General features: G+C 42.0%; 1 long non-coding RNA gene across 2 annotated transcripts in view; it reads right to left on the bottom strand.

The window, feature by feature from the left end:
• LOC144381604 (uncharacterized) overlaps window positions 1-20,882 on the bottom strand; it is a 178,212-nt gene that overhangs the window by 28,092 nt on the left and 129,238 nt on the right. For both annotated transcript variants that reach the window (XR_013447078.1, XR_013447077.1), the window contains exon 2: window positions 18,514-18,629. This is a non-coding gene — a long non-coding RNA (uncharacterized LOC144381604). The remainder of the gene's footprint in view (window positions 1-18,513; window positions 18,630-20,882) is intronic.

The following is a 20,882-nucleotide window of genomic DNA, read 5'->3' as shown; positions in this document are numbered from 1 at the left end:
TAAGAGCAGAAGGAAAAGAGAGGAAGGCCATTTTAGACAGAAGAAGCTGTGTGTTTTAGGTACAGATTCCTGGAAGGATCAAAGTATGTTCACTAGACTTCCCCATGGCAGGAAAATTGAACTAGACATTTCAGGAGAAAAAAATATACATAGATATTGACCAGTGTCAAAATAGAACCCCCAGTAGCCCAAAATAAGTCTATTAAATAGAGCTCACATTCTTTAAATAGGCTTTTTCCAAAGTGTTTCTCACAGTTATTTATAAATATGTGGGGGGGTTCCCCTGTCAATAACTGTGAGAAAATGTTGGGGTGAGCATACTGAAGGTCATTTCTGCAGGGCTTCTAAGACCTTTTAATATATAAATGTGCATTTTGAATTTTGAAGAGAGGGTATAGCGTGAAGCATTTCTCATGTTTATTAAAAGATGAAATAGTTCGGGGTGCCTTGATGGTTCAGTTGGTTAAGTGTGCACTTTGGCTCAGGTCATGATCCCGGAGCCCTCCCATGATCCCGGAGTCCCAGGTCAGGGTGTCTGCTTCTCCCTCTGCCCCTCCCCTTTCTCATGCACTCACGCACACACACACACTCTCTGAAATAAATAATATCTTAAAAAAAAATGGAATAGTCTTTTTTTTTTTTTCCTCCAGCCCAGAAATACATGGGACACTCTAGGAACCTGTGATTAACATTCTGGGTAATCTAGGAGTTTAAAACCCATGCCTCCATTCATTGTACTATGTGAAATTTTTGTCATAAGAGTTTTCAAATTATATGGAGATTTTTCAAATTTTTATATCCCTGTGCCCCCCACTCAGATCTGTGCTGTCCAATTTGCTGGTCATGAGCCACACGTGGTACTGAGCCCTGAAAATATGACTAGTTTGAACCGAGATGAGCTGTGAGTTTCTGGAAGGTTGCCAGGAAGTGCATATGTGCCTTGCATCACATTTCCACTGGACAACACTGCCTTCAGCCATGAGCTATTTGAGTGTGGAGATCTTATTCATCCATATATTCTTGATGCTTCAGAAATTTCTTGTCATATAATAGCGTTTAACATTTACTGAATGAATAAAATAACAAGTAAATAAGTGAAGCCCTATACATAAAGTGTTTGCTGCACTTAAAGTCTGGTGCAAAATGCATGTTCCCACTGTCACACTTTCATCTTAAAAGGCTGTTTCTGCTTATGCACAAACGACCTCTTTACTGATGTAAATATCTCATCTGCATGTGTGAAATTTATCTTCTAATTGTTTTCACATATCCAGAAAGCTAGCCCTCCAAGACCTAACATTTTCTTTTTGAAAGAACCCAGAATTCTGAGCTATGAAACTGTTTGCTACAGTTGGGAAGCTGCATGTGAGCATCCAGCAGCTCAGGTGGCCACGTGCTCTCCTCTGCCTCCTGCATTCTCACTTCCGGCCTCATCTCTCTTTGGCTTCTTGCCCTTAAGGAAACTTATGTCTGAAAAAAACAGTAAATTCCTGATCCCCAAAGCCATCTTTAACTCACAGTTCTAGCCCTTCTGAAGTATTAATTCTCTCAAGTCATCTTCTGACTACTCTAATGCTCATCCTCTGGCCAATGCTCATCAACCTCTGCTCTACTTCCTCCAATCATGGTCCCTTTCTCTTTTTTCTTCCTACCTTGACACAGATATTTTGGGCACCTGGGCGAATCTCAACAATCTTTGAAATGGTGATAATACTGTGTGCCACTACTATCAGGCACTTTGAAAATTAAGTGAATGAATGAAAATAAGAAGCTGTGCAAACTGCCAAGTGTGAATGAAGTGTGAAGTGCTATGGTTACTAAATTGACATGGAATAAAGCAAGACACCTTGCTACATTGCCCTGGATTTATGAACCTTCTTACTCCTTTAAAAGAATTTAAACCAAGCTCTATATGCCTTGAGATGAACCATCTATTTTTTCTAACACATTGATACTTTTATTCACCATCCCAATTTCCTTCTTTTTTTGCCTTGACATTGGAATTACAGAAGAGTTTGAAACAGTAAATCCTATAGTAATCTGTGAACTTTCTTCTCCTACTGTCCAAAATATCTCACTGCCCTCATCATTATGCAGTTATAATGATCTAAGGCAGAGAATTATATTTTTTTAAAGATTTTATTTATTTAAGAGAAAGCGCACAAGCAGGGTAAAGGGCAGAGGGAGGAACAGACAACCCACTGAGCAAGGAGTCCGATGTGGGGCTTGATCCCAGGACTCCAGGATCATGACCTGAGCCAAAGGCAGCCGCTTAACCAACTGAGCCACCCAGGTGCCCCTGCAGATAATTACATTTTACTTTTAACTAGCTGTAAGTATTAATTAGTATTTGAAATTTAACATATTTTTTTTCTAGGAGATTCGTTGGCTATGTGGATTTTAGTGAGATGTTTAACTTGAAGCCGTGTGGAACAGGGATTAAATGCTAGGCTGTTGACTCAAGTCAACTAAGGTTTTGTTGTAGACTGAAAAACTGGCCATATTTCATGCCATTCCATCAGAAGGTGGGGTCTGCTTTTCTTGCACTTGAATCTGGGTTGGCCACGTGACTCGCTTTGGCCAATGGAGCATCAGCCCTCATGAGACAGGCAGAGGTATGAAAAATAATTTTTTGGTGAAGTTTGTCCTCTTGCTATTTTGGGAATGCCTGAGCTACCACCAAGTGAAAAAGCCTAAGGAAGCCTACTAGAGAGTGATACCTGTGTTGCCCTCTCTCCCTTATTGTTTCAGCCAATTGCCAGACATATGAGACCACCCTAGACCATCCAACAACTGGCCAACCCACTATCTCAGTTCAGACACATGAGAGAACCAAATAACTGTCCAGGTATCCAACAGAATGTGTAAGCTAAATACATGGTTATTGTTTTAAGCCACTGTGCTTTAGGGTGGTTTGTAATGCAGCAGAAGGGAATTAATAAGGAAGTGGGATGCTACCGCTGGCCACAAACCCTTAAACATTGGCACTGACTTTGCAACTGGGCCATGGATGGACCCAGGAAAAACAGCAGGGAAACCCTTAGCAAGGGGAGCAAACTTTTAGTGGAGGCTGGTATACTGATAAGGAAACTACTAGAGCAGCTAGAAAAATGATGACACGTTCTGCACAGTAAAGCAGTTTGCAAAGCTGTTTCCTGGAATAAGTTGAGGAATAGAGCACGTAGTTTATAACTTTTGATTTGGCTAAGGAGATCTCCAGACAGAATGCTGTAGTGTCAGTTGGATGCAGCAAAACCAATAAAATATCATAAGAGGAATAAGCTGAAGAAAGAACCATTTAGACTGCAAGAAGAGGATAGAGGGTATACGGACAAACCCACACTTGTTGGGTGAGAAAATAAGATCATTCTCATTCTTAGTCCCCAAGTGGGAAAAAATTCTAAGTGATGTGAGGTCTTGGGCCAACAATCAAAACAAAATGTGGCTGTAGGTTCCTTTGTTAAGACTTGTGAAAGATTTACCATGGTGCCTAGTAGATCCTTTCAACAAAACAAAGATGCTCCTAAGCATCTTAAGGGTTTGCTCTTACAAAAAGCTAACCCCAAGATAATTACTTGTTATTTTATTTTATTTTATTTTTTAATTGCAGTTTAGTTAACATACAGTGTTTTATTAGTTTCAGGTATATAATATAGTGATTCAACACTTTCATACATTAGTCAGTGCTCATCACAACAAGCATATTCTTTAATCCCAATCACCTGTCCCCCCACTCACCTCCCCTCTGGTAACCATCGGTTTGTTCTCTATAGTTAAGAGTCTATTTCTTGGTTTGTCTCTCTCTCTCTCTCTTTCCCCTTTGCTTGTTTGTATTGTTTCTTAAATTCCACATATGAGTGAAATCATATGGTATTTGTCTTTTTCTGACTGACTTATTTCACTTAGCATTATACTGTCTAGCTCCATCCATGTCATTGCAAATGGCAAGATTTTATTCCTTTTTATGGCTGAGTAATATTCCATTATATATATGCACCATAACTTTATCCATTCGTCGGTTGATGAACACTGTGGCTGCTTCCATATCTTGGCTATAGTAAATAATGCTGTTATAAATATGGAGGTACATGTATCCTTTGCATTGGTGTTTTGTATTTTTTTAGTAAATACAATACTCTATATAGAAATCCCTAAAGACTCCACCAAAAAAGTAGAAGAACTGATAAATGAATTCAGTAAAGTCGTGGGATGCAAAATCAATGTGCAGAAATCTGTTGCATTCCTATACACTAATAATGAAGCAGCAGAAAGAGAAATTAAAGAAAGAATCCCCTTTACAATCACACCAAGAATAAGATATCTGGGAATAAACCAGGATAAATATTTGTAAGGCTGGGAAGCATGCCTCAAACAATCATGCATGTGGCTTTTACCAAATGGATTGGAGTACAACCTGAAGCATAGAAAGTCCACACAATTGTTAAAGAGTTCTGACAGTCAAAGGGCCAATGGCTTGGACAAAAAGGAACTGAGATTTTTCAAAATGCCAGAAGACCCCTGTCCCCTAACTTTCCACAGACAAGACTTAGGCTGACAAAGTTACCCAGTTGTGACATGGACCATTTTTTACAGTACAGAAAAGATTTCTGAGAAGGCAAAGCTAAGAGTAGGAATCTACTCAAGGAAGCAGAACCAGGCTTTAATCCAGACCAAGAAATTTTTAGCCTCATACGCATAATTGCAAACTACATAAACGGTTTTAAGCCACTACATGTTGAGGTGGTTTGCCATATGGCAAAATCTAATTGGTAGAGTTTTGAATTCTAGCTCCTCAATTTTCTGAGATAATCTCCACCACTGTGTAACTTCAGACATAAAAATAATTCACTTTTTAAATTTTTTTTAATTTTCAGAAATCTAAAATAAGGCTACTATATATACCTCACAAGTTTGTTGCATCTTGATGAGATAGTACATGCTGTGGGCTACACCAAAAGGTTTGGTTTCTATAAAAATTGCAGTGGTTATTATTTCATGAGTCTTTGTTTTCTCACCTATGCAAGGTGATAATCACAATCTCTTAATTTTGTTTTGAAAACCAAATGACATGAACAGAAATGACACTTCTGAATATGAGAGATCATAAGTCAGATCGTGATCAAGTGTATGGTTGTGACCTTAATTCATGTCTCCCTCCCTGACGTGGAAAAAATTTATAAATATTATAATATAATATAATATAATATAATATAATATAATATAATATATACAATGGTCTGTAAAGGTATCCTTCTGAATTTCAAATAAGGTCTCTTAATTTGAATGAATCCATGCTATATTAAGAATACCCTATGTCTTTACAAAATATAATTCCCATGTTCCCAGAGTCTGCTCTTTCTAGGCTGATGAGATCTCAAGATTCAGTCCAGGCCTCCTGTGAACCCATCCACCTTCTCCAGCATCCTGTCTTCCCTGGAATTATCTCAGTGTCCCCTCTCCATTGGTCTTTGGCAGCCTCCAATCACTTCCCTTGCAAACCAACATGCTCCTCCCCCTCCATCACTAAACTAACATCACAAACAACCTCATCACGAAGCAGCTTTCAGGTGCATGGACATTCAAACCCAAGAGAAGCCACAGAGGGTAAGAACACCTCAGTGGGAAAATGGCAAAATGTAGACCACTTGTGAGGAAAGAGACAAGAAAGCACAGAGGGAGAGCTCCATGCCTGGAAAACAGACATGGGAGCACATGCATTGATGATAACAAAACAATGTAGTGGCCACAGATATATGTAGGAAACACCAAGGAAATCTCTCAGGGCTTCCTGGAGGAGAGAAATTAACAGGGCCTTAAAAACAAGTATTATTGAAATGGACATCCATATTCATTTAATAATTATTTAATGAGTATCTGTGATGAGCCAAATGTTATACTACATAATGAGGGAAAATAAATAATATTAATAATAAAGTCATGTCTCTGTGTAGCATTTTATAATTAATAATCCAGTCATGAATGATGACATAAACATTGGGGAAAGAAAGGGAAGGGTTAAATGGGAATTGGACCTGATTAAACGTCTCTGTGTTCCTAGCACTGTGCTGCATTTCACAGTGCTCAGTAAACCACTCTCTGAGGTCAGATCAATTATCACCTCAATTTGGGGTTGAGGAAAATCAAATCAAATAGAGATATTAGGTGACCTGACCAAGTCACAAAGCTTGTGCTGGTGGAGCCGGAAACTGAAGCAAGATTGGAGTTTCTCCCACGTGGAAGCTCAGGATGGAGGAGTCAGAAGGTGTAGTCAGCATCTGATTTGAGCAGAGCCCTGGGGAAGGCAGAGAGAGGATTGGGGATGGAGGGCAGGAAAAAAAGACAGAGAAACAGGCAGGAAGGAAAAGGGATACAGACTGTTTTCTACAGAAGCCAGCACATTCACCCAAAGAGCATCTGCCTCCCAGGGGAGGCCTGTCATTACAACTTGTTAGCACCTGGTGCACTTTGCAGTCCAAAGATATTCTTTCCTATAATCACCAATTAGCACCTACCACAGCCGTTTTCCTGGACAGTTGATGAGGATTGAGATTCGGCAGGTTGGAGACTTCACTAAAGCCCTGCAGTTAATAATGGTGATATTCAGAGCAGAACTAATAGCTCACACTTGGAATGGATTCCCTCTTTCATATGACCGGATTCTCCCAGGACCTGTACAGTTTGATTTTCCTGTGCCCAAGCACTTGAACAAGCTATTGTTAGCCAGTAATAACTTGTGGACCCCCCTTGCCAGAGAGCAGACCATTCCATCACTGAATAATCCAGCTGATTTATTTTATTATTTAGGGAGTCTGTAAAAGGGCAATTCATTTTTACCCAGCTCTCAGGTGATTCTCTGAGCGATCCTTCTCAATATTGCCACACTGACTCCTGTTACTGCACGTTGTGCCATGCAAAATCCCATGTAAAGGACCCAGAATGGAGAGACAGTTGCCAGACTGTGGGCTCTGCAGCAGAGGTGGTGCCCCTGGCTATCTACCCACCTGATAACTTAGAACATCATCGCTGCAGAGGACGTCCCCACCTCAGGTCACCAGACCCCTTCCCCTTTGTGCATATGCACAGCACCTGCAAGCCTCTGTTATGCTGGTTTGTTTTCATGTGGGTCTCCTCCACACAACAATTCATGAGTCTATGTCAAAGACTCTGTGTAATTTAACTCTTTTTTTTTTTAAGATTTGTTTATTTATTTTAAAGAAAGAGCAGGAGGGAGAGGCAGAAGGAGAGGGAGAGAGAGAGTCTTAAGCAGACTGCTCGCTGAGCATGGAGCTTGATGTGGGGCTTAATCTCATGACCCTGAGATCATGACCTGAGCCAAAACCAAGAGTCAGACACTTAACTGACTGCACCTCCCAGGTACCCCTATGTGATTTAACTCTGGACCAAACCCAAACCCAGGCCCAACCCTGAGTAATAATGACTGGAGCTAGCAAGTGCTCACCTGCCTTCCAAACATCTGTTGTCTGTTTCCTGATAATAGCATTTCAATATTATTTGTGGGAACCAGCCTTTCCCCATCTCATCTCAGTTCCTGTTGCTGTGTAGGGTTAAAATTTGCCCAGGCAGCAGGATGGGCACAGGACACAGGAGAGGTTTTGCCAGGCCCCAGTGATTGGCCAGGCCTGGGCATGTTACCCAATTGATGTCAAGGAGAGCAAAGGTCAGGGCTTTTCTGCAGTTACTGGGAAAGAAATCTCTTTCTACAAGGGCTCCTAACTTGGCAGAAAAAAAAGGCTGAGCTGTTTTTGGACATTTTTGTTATCATATGCAGAGAATCTGACTAATAATGAAGAACAATAAAGGAAGAATCTCTTGGAGATAGAGAGTGACAGAATCTTAATGACATTGTTTGAGCTTCTAGATCTACCCCTTTGACTGAGCTGCACTCGTCATCTCTTCCTTTATAGCACGGGTCCATTATCCATTGTTGCAAAACAAACCATCCCAAAACTTAGTGATATTACAAAGTCATCCTGTTTCATGTTCAAAATAACCCAAAAGAACTAATACTGTACAAATAGGGAAAAAGAGGGTCAACTAGGTTCGAGAACTTGCCCCCAAACAATCAGTACATGGCATAGTCAGTTGGTAGTCAATTACTATCCTTTAAATCAGCAGGTTACTGATATCACACCTGAAGAAAGAGTACTCATCTCACTCTCATTCAATTCTCAGCCTCCTGAGAGGAAAGTTCCTCATGCATCTGGCTCCTCCCTGCTTGATGGATATGCAATGCTCAATGTTTCCACTGCCCATCAACTCCACGCTGAAATCTGGGCTCTGGAAAGCAGCAGTCCTGCTCAGCACCAGACTTTGCTAAAATGCATTCATCCTCTACTGTGCATCCCACTAGCTCACAGGCTCTGGCACCACAAGGCCAGCACCTAGTAAGAAAGTCCCTTTTCCAAGACCAACTCCAGGATCTGTTCACACATCCCCTCACAATCCTTTTCCATCATCCCTGTGTTAGGAGTCTGGGCAATTCTGATAGGGATCAACTGATCAGAGAAGGAGGAACAATTTCCTTGGGGCTGAAGTGGGAACATTGGCTCGTCCTATTCATGAAAGCAGAGGAGCCAAGAGCCCAAAGAGACAGAAGAGCAAGCATCCACAGGAAAGCCAAGCTTCAGTGACCAGAGAGCTCACATAAGGCACCCTGCCCAGAGCAGCAGGGCCAATGCCATGACTTGGTAAGGGGGAACTGAGGTCTAGGTAGCAGCACCCCAATGCAAGTGAGATTAGGGATATGGGAAGGATTAGGACATTGTGAACAGGAGCACTAGAACCAGGCTGCCTGGATTTGAAAACAAGCTCCATCATCTGCCGTGTGGCCTTGAGCAATTAATCAAACTCTCTATGCCTCAGTTTCCTCATTTGTAAAATGTGGCTAATGCTGGTGCCCACCAATTGTCCCTATTGAGACCCAGTGCTTGGAAAGGGCTTACCCATGGCAGTGCTCCACGCAGAGGAGTCACAAGTATCACCAGTGTTGACTGTTTCCCACAGCTCTGTGTCTGGCCTCTGAATGTGCCCAACTGGTATACAGAGATGCCCTCCCCCCAGTGTTTCCTGTTCCACAACTTCTGCCCATTTGTTTTTTATCTTCTCTTTAAACCCACTCCTCAACTTAAATCACCTACTCCTCCTCTAGGAACAACCTAAGCTTTCCCATCAGATAGAACAAATCATTTCTTGGATCCAGCCCAGGTTATGGAACCCACCCCATACTGGCCCATCCAGGTGTCCTTTCCACAGAATGGAAATCCACTCAGAAATGAAGAGCATCAACATACACACTATCCCAGCAGAATCTAAACCTTAAAACCATCAGAGACTTGACATAAAAGCCATTTCTGCTGTTACTTTCAGAGACCATGGTAGTATTTTGGTTTTCAGCACCCAGATATTTCCTGCTTTCAGGTTTTCATACTATGCACACCAGTGCTTTATTCCTGTGTATGAGAGCAATTTTGTATACTGAAGGACATATCTACAACTCCTCTGGAACTGCAGGAAGGGGAGGCTACTGAGTCAAAATTTAAGTAATGGCTGTGAGTTTGTGTTCTGTTGAGGTCCCTTTTTAATAGAAATATATGCCACACAGTGGATTCATATTGTATGTATAATAAAATGTATAAACTGGTAGATAGGAATATGTCTATATAAGCACAGATATATTTAGCATTATGCCATTAAAAATGGAATTGGTTAAGTATCCATGCACACGTGGTGTCGTATTGGAACCACAAAGCTGACTAATTGGTTGTTACGAAATACAAAGAAGGAAGGAAGGAGGGAAGGAGGGAAGGAGGGAAGGAAGGAAGGAAGGAAGGGAAGGAGGGAAGGAGGGAAGGAGGAAGGAAGGAAGGAAGGAAGGAAGGAAGGAAGGAAAGGAAGGAGGGAAGGAGGGAAGGAGGAAGGAACGAAGGAAAGGAAGGAGGGAAGGAGGGAAGGAGGAAGGAAGGAAGGAAGGAAGGAAGGAAGGAAGGAAGGAAGGAAAGGAGGAAAGGAGGGAAGGAGGAAGGAAGGAAGGAAGGAAAGGGAAAGGGGGATGGAGGGAGGGAGGAAGGAAGGAAGGGAGGGAGGAAGGGGGGAGGGAGGGAGGGAGGAAGGGGGGAGGGAGGGCAGGCGGGCAAGTGAGATGCTAGTGCTAGTGCTTAATTGTTATGAGCACTAGCCCCCCAGTCTCTCAGTTGGTATGTATATGTGCCATGCTACAAAAGATGTTACCTTTGAACACCTGCCCACAGGTGTCATGGATCTGCTTCTGAGGGCCCTGAGTGAGCATTCATTTCCAAATATAGTTTCCCTCTTGTTAGTTTAAAGCCCCATCTGGAGCTTCCTAGGTGAAATCTGAAACTGGCCCCTCTACTGGGAGAATGGGGACAGACTAAAGAAAGAAGGCCATTCCAGATCGGTAGGTTGCAGATTTATTATGCAAGAGAACTCACCTATGAGACTTGTTTTGGGGGGCAAGTAGATTCCCACACACGTCCACCAAATATTTAAGCTTATAAAGAGGCCCTAACTGGGTTCAATCACATATACTGTGCATGTATTCTCAGCACCACATCACCATCTCAAGGCCGTGTCCTTGGAGCAGTCTCTGGGAGTGGGGAAGGCAAGTGGAACCCACATTCCCAGGACAGGGGAAGGGGTGAGGAGCCTCTGAGTGCCCAGGTCCAGCTCACTGGTCAGCTGGCAGTCATGTCCTCTTGATGACGTCCACTAGCACCTCTCCTATAGTGACCCAAAGCAGGTCGTTTAAGGTTGACAAACATGTAATCCTAAATCTAACCTACTGAGAACTGCATTAGCTCCACTCACATCTTTCAGACTTGAAAAGATTTCCCGATGCATGCAATACCTGGGGCCGGAATTAAAACACCCTGTATCAGTTTCCTATTGCTGATGTAACAAAGTACTACAAGTTTAGTGGCTTAAAACAATACAGATACATCTTATTCAGTTTCTGGAAGTCAGAAGTCCAGCAGTGTCTCACTTTGCTAAAAACAAAGTGTTGGCTGAACTGTGTCCTTCCTGTAGGTTCAGAGAGAGAACCTGTTTCCTTGTCTTTTCTAGCTTCTAGAGGTTGCCTGTGTTCCTTGGCTCCTGGCCCTTCCCTCCATCCTCAAAGCCAGTGGTTTAGCATTTTCAAATCTCTCTGACTCTGAACTCTGCTTCTTTTTTTTTTTTCTAAAGATTTTACTTATTTATTTAAGAGAGAGAAAGAGAATGCACAGAGGGGGAGGATGAGGGACAAGCAGACTCCCAGATGAGCAGGGAGCCTGATCATGACCTGAGCCGAAGGCAGACGCTTAACTGACTGAGCCACCCAGGTGCTCCTGACCTCTGCTTCTGTCATCATATCTCTGTCTCTGACTCTGAGCCTCCTGCTTTTCTCCTACAAGGACCTTTGTGATTAAGCCTGGGTATGCCTGATAATCCAGGATAATCTCTCTATCTCATGATTCTTAATTTAGGGGCACCTGGGTGGCTCAGTCGTTAAGCGTCTGACTTTGGCTCAGGTCATGATCCCAGGGACCTGGGATCGAGTCCCTCATCAGGCTCCCTGCTTGGTGGGAGGCCTGCTTCTCCCTCTCCCACTACCCCTGCTTGTGTTCCCTCTCTCACTGTCTCTCTCTGTGTCAAATAAATAATAAATAAATTCTTTAAAAAAAAAAAGATTATTAACTTAACCACATCTGCAAAGTCTCTTTTGCCATGCCAGGTAACACAGTCCCAGGCTATGGGGATTAGGATCTGGACACGTATAGAGAGCCATTATCTGACCTATCATAGTCCCTTGTCATTCAAGTGACCTGTTGTGTATCTCCAGCTAACTAGGCCAGACTACCCACCATATGCCAGAAACTGATCATCACATTACATTTTCCACATCGCCAATCTCATTTTCATTTTCACAAGAGCAATGTGAAGCTGGCACTGTCATTCTCTGTGAAATGCAGGCACTGAGGCTCAGGGAAGTTGTCATTTCTCCAAAGTCAGTGGACCAAGGTTAAGGGGAATTCCTAGAACTTCAACCAATGTTGCTGTGACTTCAAATCCCACTTCTTTCTATGTGACCTATTCTACTTGACAAACTCCACAAAAAAAAAAAAAAAAATGTTCCAAAATAAGTGCCAGAAGTGAGTGCTTCTAAACTCAGCATGGCCCCACTCTCCCCACTCTCTCTGTTGGCTGAAAGTTTGAGAGTGGAGCCCACCATGGTCATCAGTGCCCTTGCCCCTACCGCAGTCACAGTGTCAGTTCATTGTAGGTGCTTCAGAAATACTTGCTCCCTAAATAAACACTCAAATAACTCCCCTCCAAAGATGCAGGTCAGAGGGCTGGACAAAGTAGACGCCAATATCATAGTCATCAACACCCCCTCACTGAGTCCCTGCCACCTGTGACATGCTGCTCTTGACCAGCAGGAGATGCTAAAGCATGTACATGCTTTGCAGCTCACCATTGATTTGGGGATGCTGCAGGAGTATCAGATCCTGTGCAGGTTTGCTGGAGCTGGTGAGGTGAACCAGGAAAGCAGACTGGGAATGAGAGAGTGCTCTAAGCCCTGGATGGGCACTACCACCCAGAACCCCAACACTGTCTGGATTGGTGGCTTAACAAGCTCCCTGTATGTCCCCCAGACTTCTAATATAGGTGGTTGGACAACCACATCTTGAGAAAAGCTCTTCCAGATGTTTCAACACATCTTGTCCCTGAGTTAGGAGGGGGCACTGTGGCTCTTCCTAGAGTAGCCCATTCATTCACGGTGGTCTAGGGAAAAAGCAGGAGACAACCAAATGTTGCATTAATTAGCAGAAATATACTGAGCCCTCATCTGCCACCAAGGCCTCCCTCTGCAGCCCCTATGAGAAGGGCTCTGGTTTAGCTCAGTACCTGTAGCAAGCAGCACTAGGCATCCTCGGCTCAGTCACTAAGCAAGTGCAAGTTGAATAAAAGAAGAAAAAGGAATAGCTGAGCAGATGTTGTAGCTAGCTCACTTCCAGGGCTAATATGTGTTATCTCCTGTGAAAAAAGAGACATTCTATCCTAGAAAATCTTTCCACCCTCCTCCCAAATACATACACATACACACACATGCACGTGTGCACACCCACACACACACATGCACACACATAAAGCATCCACACACATTTGCGCACACATAGATACACATGAAGCATGTGCACAGACATGCATACCTGAGCATGTATGCACACACATGCGCATACATGAACACATGTACAATCCTTTACATCATTAGACCTTTCTCCTCAAGTTCTTCTCAGACGATTAGCTTCATGAAAAGCCTCACTCAAAATTTTAGCCCCCAATCCCTACAAAACATCAGAACATGTGGGTTACCCTTGAAGTTCTCATAAGATACCTGTAATCTTATGTAACATACCACCAGACCATTCAGAGAACTATGTCACCAATGTCGTAAAAAGGGAGAAAGAGGAACCTATATTCATCAAATTACAGGTTATGTTTCTTGCTGAGATATGCATGTTCTTAATATTGAAGCAGGTGCTAAAAGCCTGGAAATGTGAAGTGACCTCAGAAAAATAAAGCACCATGTTTTATTTTGTATATTGTATATTTTTAAAAAGCCAACACTCTTCATTTTCTCTGTAAAAACTTTTTTAATGTAATGTCTTTATTTTTTTTTCACTTTGCAGAACTGTCTAATTCTACCTTCTCCACTGATCTTGGTTTATTGTTAAAAATAAGTGCCTTTCTTTAAAGTAACCTCCCACCTTTTGTACTGTGCTTAGGAAAGAAAGAAGAAAGTTAGCTATAAAGAAAACAATGACCGTGGCTGGATGAGGTGGGAATGATTTAAAGTGTTTCCATCCAATTGAGAGGAAAACCTGTGGCCCTTTAAAGTTGAACTCTTGGAAGCTGCATTGCACATAATTGGAATCAGTGTGAATATCACATGCAGCAGAATGAGAAAATGTCACTAACTCGTCCTTCTTTGGTAAAGAAATGCTTGCCTTTCTGTTTTAAGGGCGTGAAAAAGACCAGCTGAGATGAGAGCAATTTTTTCCACGTTCTCTTATTTGTGAGTTCCATTTTCCTATGCCCCCATGGAAACGAAGCCTCAAATCAGAAAAAAGATATGGGATAGTATTGCCTCTCCGTTTTCTTTATAAATGTCCATTCATGATATACCAAAGGATTCTCCTGCATTAATGAGAGTGTTGCCTACAACGGAAGCACACGGTACAGAATGAACAACTGAGAACAAATGGCGGTAGAGGTAATTCTGGGACTGAGGTTTGTTTGGGCCAAGAAAAAGCATGTTGGCAGTTCCCTGAGTGAGAATTAAAAATTTTAAAACCACAGCGCCTCATGGTTCAGATTGGGATATGAGACAGGTGGCTTGGGAGCCAGATTGCCTGGGTTCCATTTTGTTTTGCTTAGGTTGCCAGATAAAATACAAGATATCCAGTTAAATGTGAATTTCAGATAAACAATGAAGATTGTATGGGATATACTTACACTAAAATGTTATATGTTGTCATAAAAGTTATGTGGCTAAATCTGGCAACTCTAGTTTTGCCATTTATTTGCTGTTTCTTAGCCTTAACCTTTTCATGCTTCGATTTTCTCTCAGGGATAATAATATTCCTAAATAGAGATAATAATGATGTCCACTTATAGGATTGTTAGGAAGATTAAGTAAATTAATATTTCTTACATACTGGAATAGTACCTGACACATCATAAGTACTGTGTCTAAGTTTGTCACATAAAATGATAAATGTATTTGCAAAAAAAAAAAAAAAATCTGCTTCCAGGCCAGTCAAGTAGAGACTCAAGCTTTACAAATTGATGGACCAACTACCTTTGCCTCAGAGTCCTACAGACTGACTGACAGGTGAGGTGAATGGGGCATCAGTGGATGGACCCAGCTGCATACCAACAAGCACTAGAAGTGATCACTGTAAAGCTGGAGCCATGAGGCTTATGGAAATAGTTGGCCAGCCAGCTAGATCCACTCATGGCACTATCAGAGTGGTTTATCCTGAGTGAAAGAAAGTTCCTCAACTTTGTTTCTATGGAAGGAAAGGCAGAAAGTTGGTCTAGAAAGTTGCTTGAATCTGTCTGAGGTTTTCTCTTTTCAGAGTGAAAGTGGAAGGAGAGGTAAGTAGAGATATTGTGGATTGAGAAGGTGCCTATGGTCATTTTGCTTGGTTCATCCCAAGGCTACACACTGAGTGAGTGGCTGCAGAGCCTAAAGTAGTTGGGGCTTTGAGGACCATGGCCTTTCCTGACCAAATAGCTCACTCCAGGACTTGTATCTGTTATCTTGTTTTTATCTTTCCATTGCTTCTGCCTTGGATGATGCTTTTCTTGGGCCTTCCCCTTTACACTCTTGTCAATTTCTATCAGTCCTGGGAGGAAGGAATGTCCTTAGACATGTCCTCACCCTGGCATTTGTGGCTACTCTCACCCTCATTCCATCTCTGCGTGTGGGATGAGTGGAAGGAAATTCCCCAGTGATCATATCTTAGACCCTTCCAAGGTGGTGAGGGTATCACACCAAGCAGATTTCTCTAGGCCTCACTGGGTTGGTGTTCCTCCGTTTTGGTCCATTCAGATTTGCTGAGCTCAACAAGCATTTAATGAGCGTCTACTACATGCTGGGCCCAGTGTCCAACCTGCAGACTCAGTAATATGTCACTTAATATTTGTTGAACACTGACTATATGCCTAGCCTATAGTGTTTCATAGACATCATTTCATTTTCTCACAACAAATTTCTATGGCAGGTATAATGATTAATTCTACTTTACTGAGCCCTATCTCATAGGAGCTCATGAATGAGGGGGAAACATCTAATTACAATATAGTGTGAATATTATATTTAGTTAAAAGAGTGTTTTATCCCACTTACCTGACAGGCATTCTCTGCTAGGTACTGCAGTAGACAAGACAGGCATGGTCTCCACCCCCATTGCACACACAGATCAGCAGGAGGACAACAGGTAGGTCAGGACAGCAAAAAATGCTGTGGTAGCCCCTCCCATGCTTTGTAGGAGGACCTCACAGGGCAGGGACATCCCACCTAACCTGAGGATGAGCTTTCTGGAGAAAGTAAGTGATCCAGTTTTCTATTACTGACTCCAATATTTCACAGCTTAAAACAACCATGGATCACTATCTCTGCACTGTTTGTTGGATTGATACACTAGGCTCCAGCGGGCAATTCTCATTTGGAATCCCTCTGATCTTTGCTTGTCAGATGTTGGACAGAGCTGGAAATATCTGAGGACTCGACAAGGCTGGATGTTGAGATGGCCTCCTTATTCACAGATCTGTTCTCTCTGCTGGGACAGCAGAGCAGCTGGGGATGGACAAGCATCTCCACTTTGATGTGACCTCTCTTCATGGCTAGCTTGGGATTCTTTCACCATGGTGGACTCAGAGACTCAGACATCATACATGGTGTCTGACTTCCTCCAGAACCAGTGTTCCAAGAGATCGTTGTAGAAAGCACAGGTCTTCCTCTAGCCTAGCCCTGGAGGTCACCCAAAGATACTTAATGACATATTCTTTTGGTTATAAGTGAATCCCAAACCAGCCCAAATTAAAGGAACAGCTCTGTATTCAGAAGGCATGAATGCAGAGGGCTGGTTCTTAGAGGAACCATGGAAACTAGCTGCCACAGGAGGAGATGGGGACTATGATGTATGCAATGATGGGAGAAACCATGAGGTCCTAAAGAAATTATAAAAGTTGTTATTGTAAAAAGCAAACAAAAAGTTATTACTGCATAAAAGTAAAAGTTGTTATTAAGGATCCACTTATTAGGCGACACTTGATATGTGTTTACATATGAATATATTGCATATATAATTAAAATATATTTCCACTTATAACCATCTGATAAAGTGGGTACTGTGAAGTGGAAACTCAGATTCAGAGAACTTAAGTAACTGTGCCCAAGGTCATATTTCCTTTAAGTGGCCACTCTGTGATTTGAAATAAAGTGAGGTTGAGGTGGTATATCATTGAGGTTTTGATTTGGATTTCCCTGATGCCAAGCAATGTTGAGCACTTTTTCATGTGTCTCTTGGCCATTTGGATGTCTTCTTTGGAAAAATGTCTGTTCATGTCTTCTGCCCATATGAGATACCACCTCACACCAGTTAGAATGGCTAAAATTAAAAAGTCAGGAAAGGACAGATGTTGGCAGGGATGCAGAGAAAGGGGAACCCTCCTACACTGTTGGTAGGAATGCAAGCTGGTGCAGCCACTCTGGAAAACAGTATGGAGGTTCCTCGAAAAGTTGAAAATAGAGCTACCATATGACCCAGCAATTGCACTACTGGGTATTTACCCCAAAGATACAAATGTAGTGATCTGAAGGGGTACGTGCACCCCAATGTTTTTAGCAGCAATGTCCACAATAGCCAAACTATGGAAAGAGCCAAGATGTCCATCGACAGATGAATGGATAAAGAAGATGTGGTGTATATATACAATGGAATATTATGCAGCCATCAAAAAGAATGAAATCTTGCCATTTGCAATGACATGGATGGAATTGGAGGGTATTATGCTGAATGAAATAAGTCAATCAGAGAAAGACATGTATCATATAACCTCACTGATATGAGGAATTCTTAATCTCAAGAAACAAACTGAGTGTTGCTAGAGTGGTGGGGGGTGAGAGGGATGGGGTGGCTGGGTGACAGACATTGGGGAGGATATGTGCTATGGTGAGCACTGTGAATTGTGTAAGATTGTTGAATCACAGATCTGTACCTCTGAAACTAATAATACATTATATGTTAAAAAAAAAAGAAGAAGAAGAAGATAGTAGGAAGGGAAAAATGAAGTGGGGGGAAATTGGAGGGGGAGATGAACCATAAGAGACTATGGACTCTGAGAAATAAACTGAGGGTTCTAGAGGTGAGGGGGTGAGGGGATGGGTTAGCCTGGTGATGGGTATTAAAGAGGGCACGTACTGAATGGAGCACTGGGTGTTATACACAAACAATGAATCATGGAACACTACATCAAAAACTAATGATGTAAGGTATGGCGATTAACATATAATAAAATTTTTAAAAATAAATAAATAAATAAATTGGTTTTTTTGCAGACAACAACAACAAAAAAGAAATAAAGTGAGGTTGATTCTTGAGACACACTCAGAGGTCACTTCTGCTTAGACTATTAGCAGACTTCATAAAGGAGGTGATTCCTTAATGCTGTTTTTAAAAATAAATTAGGAGTCTTTCAGACAAATGAGAAGAGGAAGAATTACAAATAAAAATGAAAACAGTTTCCTGGGTTGAAATCCTATGCTCTGTTCAGTATTGCTAAAATGTAAAGTGCAGGGCACAGAGACAGAAGCTTAGGACACACAGGAAGGCAAGGAAAGCTCATGTGTATCAAGCCAAGTAACTTTATGCCATGGCAATAGAGAGTCACAGAATCATTTTAAGCAGGTGAGTAGCAGCCTACCTCAGTCCTCTTGGCCTTCCTAGACAGGTGTGAAGATCTGGTTCTTGAAGGATCCATGTCCTTTCCTTGGCAGACAGAAGGACTGACCTCTGCAGCTTGTTGCACAGACTGAGCTCCTAGATGACAGGAAACATACATGGTCATTACTATTTCTCTGATTCTTAGCCCTAAGCTTGCCACACATTGGGTGGCCAATGAATGATGGAGGGATGGGTGGATAGATGATGGATAGATGGTTGGGTGGATGCTTTAAATAAGCAAAAAGTGCAAGAACTTATAGCTCCTAAGAAAGAAACCTGCAGATAAAATTCAGCATTGTCCTTTCCTATGAAGCTAACCAGAGCAATCACTGCCTCTTCTAAAATTAGTGTCTGAGCTCTTGGCCCAGACTTTATATATCTATCTGACTTTCTGCTTGCATTGAGCCCTCTGGCCTGGATGTAACTGCAGCCTGCTAGCAACCTGCCTTGATGACCTACAGGCTTTCCCCCCACCTCCCTCTCTCTTCAGAATGCACAGCCCCAGTGGGTAACCACATTAGCCACTGCTAACTGCCGGTGAGTCCTTATCAAGTTGATATCCCCAGTCCTGAGTGCTCTCTTCATCACCACCTAGTGGAGGTCTCAAGCTTAACACTCAATTCAGAAATAGTCTCCATCAAATTCCTGTCTTTCTCCCATACTGAGTTTTCCTAGCTGAGTCAATGGTACCACCATCAGTGAGAAATCTGAGAGCTCACCAGGACTCTTCCTTTTTATTCACCATCACGTAAAATTGGTCAGTGAGTCAAGGTAATCTTGCCTTCTGAGTAGTTCTTAAGTACACCTTCTCCTTGCCAATGATGCTGCCAACCCCCATGACAGACTCTCATCATCATTATAGCAGCCCTTCCACCACTTTCTCTGTCTCCAGCTTAACTCTTCTGGCTTATCTCCACACTATATCCCAAATCCTTCTAAAATGCAAACTCTATATATCACTCTGAAATTCAATACCTTACTACTGTCAAGAAGTTCAAACATAGCATAATTTTGTGATAAGTGTTTTGCTTCTTACTTATGTCCCATCACCCACCACTCTCTCTATGCACAGACCTGTTTACTTGGGTCACCAGCAAGTCCTCAGACACAGCCCATGCGTCTGCTCCAGCCTGCCTTGCCTTTGAGCCTCTGCACATACTGTTCTCTCATTCTTTCTACCTGGAATATCCCTCCCTCTCTCAAATTCTGGATGAATGCCAACTGCTTGTGAATAGGAGTGAATAGTTCACTCCAATTTAAGTGACCCCACAGTTCAGAAAGGTTGTGACTTGCTCCCAGTCACATCTCCAGTGACTGAGGCAGATGCCAGCCCAGGTCTCTCTGCTATCCCAGTCATGCTTGTCTGGCTTGCTACCTGAATTCACAGAATATCCATATTAATTCCCCATGTCTTTTTCACATTAACTTTCTTCTAGCTTCACCAATGATACTATTACCAGTTTTTATTATTTGTAGATACTGTGAGCAATTTCTTCAGGGAAACATCCTGTCTGTAACATGATAGGGTATGTGTACCCAAAGCTTGCTATTCACTTTTCCACCTTCCTTTGTCTTTTGACAGTGGATATTTTTCTAAGCTCCACTTTACTGTTGGTATTAACAGCATCCTATTTTTAGGAAATAACTTCTTAGGGTTCTTCTGATGTATCAGAAGCTGCTCCTCTCACAATGTTCTTTCCATTATAAAGTCCTTGCAACAGATGTAGGAGGGCAGGAGATAAGTACTGGTTTGAGGAGCTGGTGAGAAGGCTTTAACTGAACAACAAAAGAGGAGGTCAGGAATGCACTCCTCCAATACAGCATCCAGAACAGAAAACAGAAAAGCTATAGCGTTTACAAAATAAAAAATGCTAAACTGGTCACTCACAGCCAGTCACTGAGGAGAGAAATCTCCTCAATTTTACAGAGGGGTGAGGAGTAGACATATATTCTAGAAAGACACTTGGAAAAAGGTTCTGGGGACCCAGATAAGTCGGCATTTCCAATCTTCCAAATAAGCAAAGAAAAGCACAAATTCATAAAATTGCTTTAAGTAGGAGGTGAGACAATAGAAACATAAGTAGGTATTTAATTGAGCTATTTTCAAGCAGTTTTTCTTCTGTTTTTATATCTCATTTTAAAAAATCTGTGATAGCTTATGAGGACACACACTATAAACCACGAAATATAAATTTTAAAAGGACAGAGTAGTATTTGTGTCACACATAGATGCTTAATAAATATTAATTTGAGTGAATGAATAAATGAAGAATGAGGATTAACTAGAATAGGAGATTAAGGGGTTTGTATGGGAGAGGAATAAACCACAGAGAAGGAGGGTGTAAGATG

This window comes from Halichoerus grypus, chromosome 4, assembly GCF_964656455.1.
Source record: "Halichoerus grypus chromosome 4, mHalGry1.hap1.1, whole genome shotgun sequence".
NCBI classification, from domain to species: domain Eukaryota; kingdom Metazoa; phylum Chordata; class Mammalia; order Carnivora; family Phocidae; genus Halichoerus; species Halichoerus grypus.
This window is presented reverse-complemented; position numbering and strand designations above follow the sequence as displayed.